Source organism: Tachypleus tridentatus, chromosome 5 (genome assembly GCF_004210375.1).
Source record: "Tachypleus tridentatus isolate NWPU-2018 chromosome 5, ASM421037v1, whole genome shotgun sequence".
NCBI lineage: Eukaryota > Metazoa > Arthropoda > Merostomata > Xiphosura > Limulidae > Tachypleus > Tachypleus tridentatus.
This window is the reverse complement of record NC_134829.1, coordinates 52,164,928-52,172,152: the sequence shown is the minus strand read 5'-3', so window position 1 is coordinate 52,172,152 and position 7,225 is coordinate 52,164,928.

The following is a 7,225-nucleotide window of genomic DNA, read 5'->3' as shown; positions in this document are numbered from 1 at the left end:
AATTATAATATTCAACTACATACTTGTCAGTTCTCACACAGACCGTGTAGCTCTAGTAGGATTTTGTGCTTTTGATCTGCTGAAGATCGAAGACGATTTACAGTGAAACGTTTGCCAAGATGTTTAGTCTAATATTGACACATGAGCTTATTGGAATAAAAGTTAGGGTTACATTTATTAGTATATTTGAAAGACATTCCATTGTATTGCACAATCAAAACCCTCTGTACGTGATGTGTTAGACTGTTACTAAAGCACTATAAATGCAGTTATGACGTAATTATAGTGCAGGAAAATTTGAAGATTCTACCATAGTCAGAGGAATATTATGGCGGATAGATGTCTAGCGAAGTTATTGTTATTAAATTTTAGCTATAGCGACTATCAAAATAACTATATTTGTTAGTAGGTAAAACGGATGTGATCAGCAAACTAAGAGAAATGGCAATTGGCCAGTCTATTAAATACAACAACATCAAACTGTTTCTTAACTGACCATTTCTTTGCACAGTTTTAAGGATTCATATTGTTTATAGGAGGCTACAAAAATTATAACTTACCAAATAAAAAGTAGTCAAAAAGCCACTGATATTAAATCCAAACATTGGAGTTTTTTTTGATAATTACAGTAGTTGAAATTAGAAAAAACTAGACAGTAAAACCACATTAAAGATTGTTGAGTCCTAAGTTCCCACAATATTACAATAAAATTAATAGTTCAACATCTCTTTTGCAATTCACACAAAATTGCAAAGTCTGTTAAACATTCAAATATACTTTAATTTTTTTAAACATTACGTTTTCTTTGCACCCTTTATAATATTGTTTTATCAGGTACAGCAGAAACTAGATCAAACGTGCTAAAAATTAAAAGTAATACAGCTTGGCAACATAATTGAAGACACATCAACTGATTTTTCTTCAAAACGTATTAGCCAGTTGTAATAAAAATGGAAACGATATAGATTTACTCAAAGCTGTGATTGAACTACATAATGTTTAACCTACTTTCATTGTTGTCAAACTTCGAACTTCAAAGTATGATCACACAAAGAATTTTCATATATTTCATAAATAAAAGAAAACGAACTTTCAAATATTCATTGTGATATTTGAAATTAAAATATTAAATTTTTCATTTACTCAAAATATACGAATAATTGCTAGAAATTGGAATAATAGTTAATAAAATAAATATATATTATGAAAAGGAAATGTCATAGCTGTTAAGTTGATAACTAAATCAAAATGGACCAATTAAAATATTCAACAGCAAATTTAAAAAAAAAATGTTTTTTTAAAGATTTGTATTTTCATTGCTTTTGTTCTGTATTTTTATTTGCCTAGTTTTATAATTTTTTATCTCAACGCTAGAGTTTTGTGGCTTGATTTAAGATCTTTGGCCTATTTCTTGTTTATCTAAGGGTGACGGGGATTCGAACTCGCTATTCTCTGATTATGAGTTGAGTGCCTTAACCATGTGACCATGCCGGTCCCGGTGTTTTTTCGAAATTCACTTAGACAATTATGCATATAAAACCTGCTTTGGTTACAACCACTACAAGTGTCTATTCGTATAAATCATATAAAGCAAAACAAATTATAAACCCACGCCAAGAGGTTTCAATTGCATAAATAGTTATCGGTGAACAATTTTTTAAATTAAACACAAAGCTACACAATGGTCTATCTTTTCTCTGCCCACCAAGAGTATCAAAACTCGGTTTTTAGCGTTTTACCTTCCACTGCGTTCCGCTGTGTCACTAGGGGGCGCATTGTTTGACTTTTGACGAAGAAAGAATTTGATGAGATGAAAGGAATTAAGAGAAAGCTAATTGTGTGTCAGTCAAACAATATGGTTTGATGTTTCATTAACTGATTGCTACTGTTTTTTTAATAGTTACTAAACACATAAATGTTTGACTATTCATGATGAAGATAAAAAATAATCATACGATATCATTTCACTAAAGGGCAATTTGAAAATATGAAATAAGTAATTAAACCACTGGTACGAAGTTTTATGTTATGTAGAATAAAACAAACAAAACCAGAACATAAAGTCCCTGTAATTACGATAGAGATTCACTAAATGCAGCAAGGTTCGTACTTGTGATATCGAGCGAAAGACAATAAGTAAATGGCGTATGTATGAAAACAGTTTAATGCTTTTGTCGGAAAAGAGAAAACATGATGTTATTCTAATGACAAGTTTGGCTAAAGTACAATATTAATTACAAGTGAACTAAGATTATTCAGTAGGCAATAGAAAAATGTATTAAAAACTCAAGCAGCCAATTAAAGGTATTGTTTCTGATTTACAATAATATAAAGCGTTATTTCCAGAATACTCAGCTCACATTTGCACTTGCAAAAGAAAGGAAAAAACAAACAAACTCCTCTGATAATGGTTACAGAACACGATTAAATCACCTTATGTTTGCATATTAATTCCACTAATAGCATTTATCCGTTTGTTTGAAATTCATCACAAAGCTGCACATTGGGTCGTAAGTGCTCTGCTCATCAGGAGTATCAAAACACGGTTTCTAGCGGTGTGAATCCGCAGACATTCCGCTGTGCCACTGGGAAGGGTCAGAATTTAAGGATAAAATGTAATGAGGGGGTCTAGTTTAAGTGCTAAAACTATTCCTTGGTAAAAATATCTGGGGCAATCGCTTTAGAGAAACGAGGAGAGGAACGTTTGTATAAGAAACAAAGTAAATGATAGGTTTAATAAACCAGGACGAAATTAATGCTTAACCCCTTTCGTTTTGGTAAGAATCTCTTAGCATATATAGGAAGCAGTAGCAGTCATCGAACCACGTTCATGCTACACGACTCCATAGACGATTTAACTTGTTTGCTGAGAGGTGGGTCCATCCAATTATCCGAAACCAGCAGACGCTACCGTTTAATCCACGGGAAGAATGACAAGGACGTAGAGAGCAAATCCAAACGCCGTTCCATAGATCACTTCCCAGTGGGTTCCAAAGATATGGTCAGATTTGGTGACAATCAGACCAGATATTCGCCAGTTATATTGAAAATACACACACATATGTTTGTCACGTGACGGATCAGATATCAGATTTTGGTTCAACTTACCATTCTGACTACGTTGAAAAAACTTTCAATTTTTTTTCAAAATCATTTATTATCAGATCGTAATTTAGCTTACCTTGTCACCCCCCTCCCAATGGCACAACGGCATGTCTGTGGACTTACAACTGTAAAAACCGTGGTGGGCAGAGCACAGATAGCCCTTTATGTAGCACTGTGCTTAATCACAAATGAACGAACTTTTTCTTTTCCTTCCTGCCCAGTATGCCCAGGTAGTTAAGGCACACGACTCGTAATCCAAGGATCGTGGGTTCGAATGCCGTCACACCAAACATGCTCGCCCTTTCAGCCGTGGGGGCGTTATAATGTACAGTCAATCCCACTATTTGTTGGTAAAAGAGTAGCCCAAGAGTTGACGGTGGGTGGTGTTGACTAGCTGCCTTCCTTCTAGTCTTACAATGCTAAATTAGGGACGGCTAGCGTAGATAGCCCTAGAGTAGCTTTGTGCGAAATTCAAAACAAGCCATACCTTCTCATTCCATTTGTAATAATAATAGAATTTTTTAGTAAATTCCATAGATACATCATGTTATAATCGGAAGGAGAAATTAAAATTACCAGTTCACCTGGAGACAGATAATAATATATTTGAACCGAATTAGTAAAAGTTTCACTACAAAGTAATTATGTGTATCTCGTGACCACCTAAGTTCTTTTGGAAGTTGGGAAAGTTTTTTGTTTTGTATTTCGCGCAAAGCTACACGAGGGCTATCTGCGCTAGCCCCACCTAATTTAGCAGTGTAAGACTAGAGGAAAGGCAGCTAGTCATCACCATTCACCGCCAACTCTTGGGCTACTCTTGTACCAACGAATAGTGGGATTGACCGTCACATTGTAACGCCCCCACGGCTGAAAGGTCGGCGAACATGTTTGGTGCGACCGGGATTCGAACCCGCGACCCTCGGATTGCGAGTCGAACGCCTTGACCCACCTGGCCATGCCGGGCCATAAAACAAGGAAAAGAAATCTAAGTCTATTAAAAATCTATATATTGATCTAGGTATTAAAAAGATCTGCTCTAAAAGGTTTGTTGAAACTTAATAAATATCTGTTTATGTAATCAGTGTTTTGTAATAAGATATTTAAATTGTTTGAAGTCATACTTTCCCCTTTTTATATACTGGGCGTGACCTTGTATGCTGGTCGAAAGGTTCAGGGTTCGAATCGTGACATGACTTTAAACACACTCTTTGCTTTCAGCTTATAACTGTCACGCCCTATATTCCATTATGAGTAGTTTTATAAGCTGTGGATGATTAAGGACTTTTATCTTCCATAAATACGTGAATACTTACGTGTTGTCTAAGTAACGTTCTAATTACTAATATCAACATCAACTCCTCTAACGGCCAAATATATAAAATGTGACTTACCCATCGACGTTATAAGGTAAAACATTATATATTAATTGTTGTTCGTTTTAAAGCAAATCCATATTGAGCTGTCTGGTGGGTTTTCCGCTAGGTATCGAACTTCGGATATTATTGTTGTAAGTTAGTAAATTTACCAGACTTTGCAAAAGAAATAAAGTATAAGAATCCTGAATATACTAAAGAGTATTTGATAAAAAATAGTTGACCAGCTCTCTGGCTCATTAATTAGAGAAATATTTTAAATGTTTTTTTCTGTATATGTTTTAGACAGATGCGTCATACGCTAACAAAATTTTTAATCGTAAAATACGTGACGCATCTTTCTTCCTAAATAAGAAAATCTTTAAATCAATACTTCTATTATTAACTTAGAGAAGATAAGATCAAGTGAACTTGTGTAACTGAGCTGTTATCGTATGCTTTTTACACCACTCTCTCGGTATCCATTACGTCACAGATGTTTTCAGTTCCACTTCTAGTATATCTAGATTACTTCACGTACTTTTACGGCAATAATTATTTCAATTTGTTTCAAATTGCCGTTCGATAGTAATTAACAAGCTCTGTAAATTCTAAAAATAGACACGAATTTTTGTTTCCTCAGCATAACTGATCCTATGCATTCAGTCCACCTCAGGAATCGAGCCCAAAATGTTTGCACTGCAGGTTCGCGAACTTATTTCTGGCTTACCGAGGAAGAAAACAGAACAGTTTTTATTTGTTTGAAATTTCGCGCAAAGCTACACGAGGGCTATCTGCGATAGCCGTCCCTAATTTAGCAGTGTAAGACTAGAGGGAAAGCAGCTAGTCATCACCACCCACCGCCAACTCTTGGGCTACTCTTTTACCAACGAATAGTAGGATTGACCGTCACATTATAACTCCCACATGGCTGAAAGGGCGAGCATTTTTGGTGCGATGGGGATTCAAACCCGGATTACGAGTTGAGTGCCTTAACCATCTGGTCACGCCGGGCCCGATTTGTAAAGTTCCAATGACTTGGATATAAATAAATATTAGATCAATAGACGTGACACGATGCAAAAAATATTGGACATGTGTCATCAAACACTATCGATTATTTATAATGTACAGCGTATCCGTCTTAAACCCATATCGGTTTAATACAAATACACAACAAATACGTTGTGTTTCTGGGTGCCGAAAGTGATACGGGTCAAATGCGAAACGTTTAAAGAAAACAGTCGATAGTATATAGTAGCAGCAATCGGATGTTAGATTTCTCGTACTTTATCTGTACCCCGAAACGTGTCCTTACATCTTATTGTTATCTTTAGCTAGTTCGAAGTTATTTTTACGTTTTGAAAACGAATCTTTGTCTGTAGCCACGCTCAAAAGAGCGTTCTTCGATTTAAATCAATACCAAACCATCTGCAGAGACTGTCGGCTCACGCCTCCACGTTCTCAAGATACAGCAGTAAGACCTTTGCTATTTTCAGCCACAGACCGACTGCCACTTCGGTTTTCCAAATAATGAAATTAATATCGCAAAACTATTGGAATCTTCAGTAAGAGTGCTTATTTACAGAGACGAAGACGCGGACCTCAGTGTAATACTCATCTTATCTTACGCTAAACTACGTAAAAGGTTTAGTAAAAGATGGAGGAAAAATATTAATTATGAATAATGGCAATCTTATTATTTTACAAGAATTAGTCAAAATTAATTAATTAATCAAATGATTCCAATTAATATTATCACATTTCTAGTTATCTCATCCGCTTTAGCCAGATACAGTCAAGTCTTTCCACGCTAAAGATATATATATATATATATCACCTTTGTCACTATTAGTTTATCATGTTGTTTTTCATACTTTTAGTGAAGCAGTTTTCTAACTTCAAGATTTAGATCAGTTCAACCATCTCATTTTTTTTTTATATTTTCGACTGCACTATTACATTTAATCACACTTACGAAGCGTTTTATTCGTGTATACTACTCGATTACTGCACTTTCCACGTTTCCATTATCAGAATTTTCCCTATGGACACTAAGAAACTTTTCACACTTACACTATCAGACATTCTTACACTTCTCCTGTCAGATTACTTCTCTTTCACTATCAGACATATTTGCATTTACACTAAAATATTACTTCACTTTTGTGCTAACAGATTACCTCACATATATGCTTTAGTCGTATATTCGATATCTGCTTATAAAGCAATCTATACAAGCGAAAGTACCCAGCTTTGCTCGGATTATTAGGTTGACATATTCTAAATAACTTAACCTATCTTAGCATCCTGCACATAAATTAGTCTTTAACTCGGAGCGCCCTTTTGTTTATTCGAATGGATCGCAGCCTTTCTGTTTTAATTCTGGAATACGTTACTATTTTTCCATACGGTATTAATTACTGGGTGAAACGGTTCCGTGAAACCTTGTAAGTGTTGTGGATGTTGGTATTGTTTAAAGAAATATAGAAAGTAAAAATATCGATTCAATTTTAAATTTAAATCGCTTCTAAATTAAGTTACTTTCTGTTATGTCATCAACATTTTTAATCCACGAATACACTAAAGTAAGAAATCAACAAATATCATTCCAGTTTTAATGTCTATACATTTCAGTTTATAATTTCAGTAAATAGCCTAACAACAATATTAGATAACGTTTGATTACTTTGACTGCGCTTTTCAGCCTCTATTGGTCAACCTTGATTTCGTTAAATTTATTTCAGGTAACAATGAAATGTTAGGTT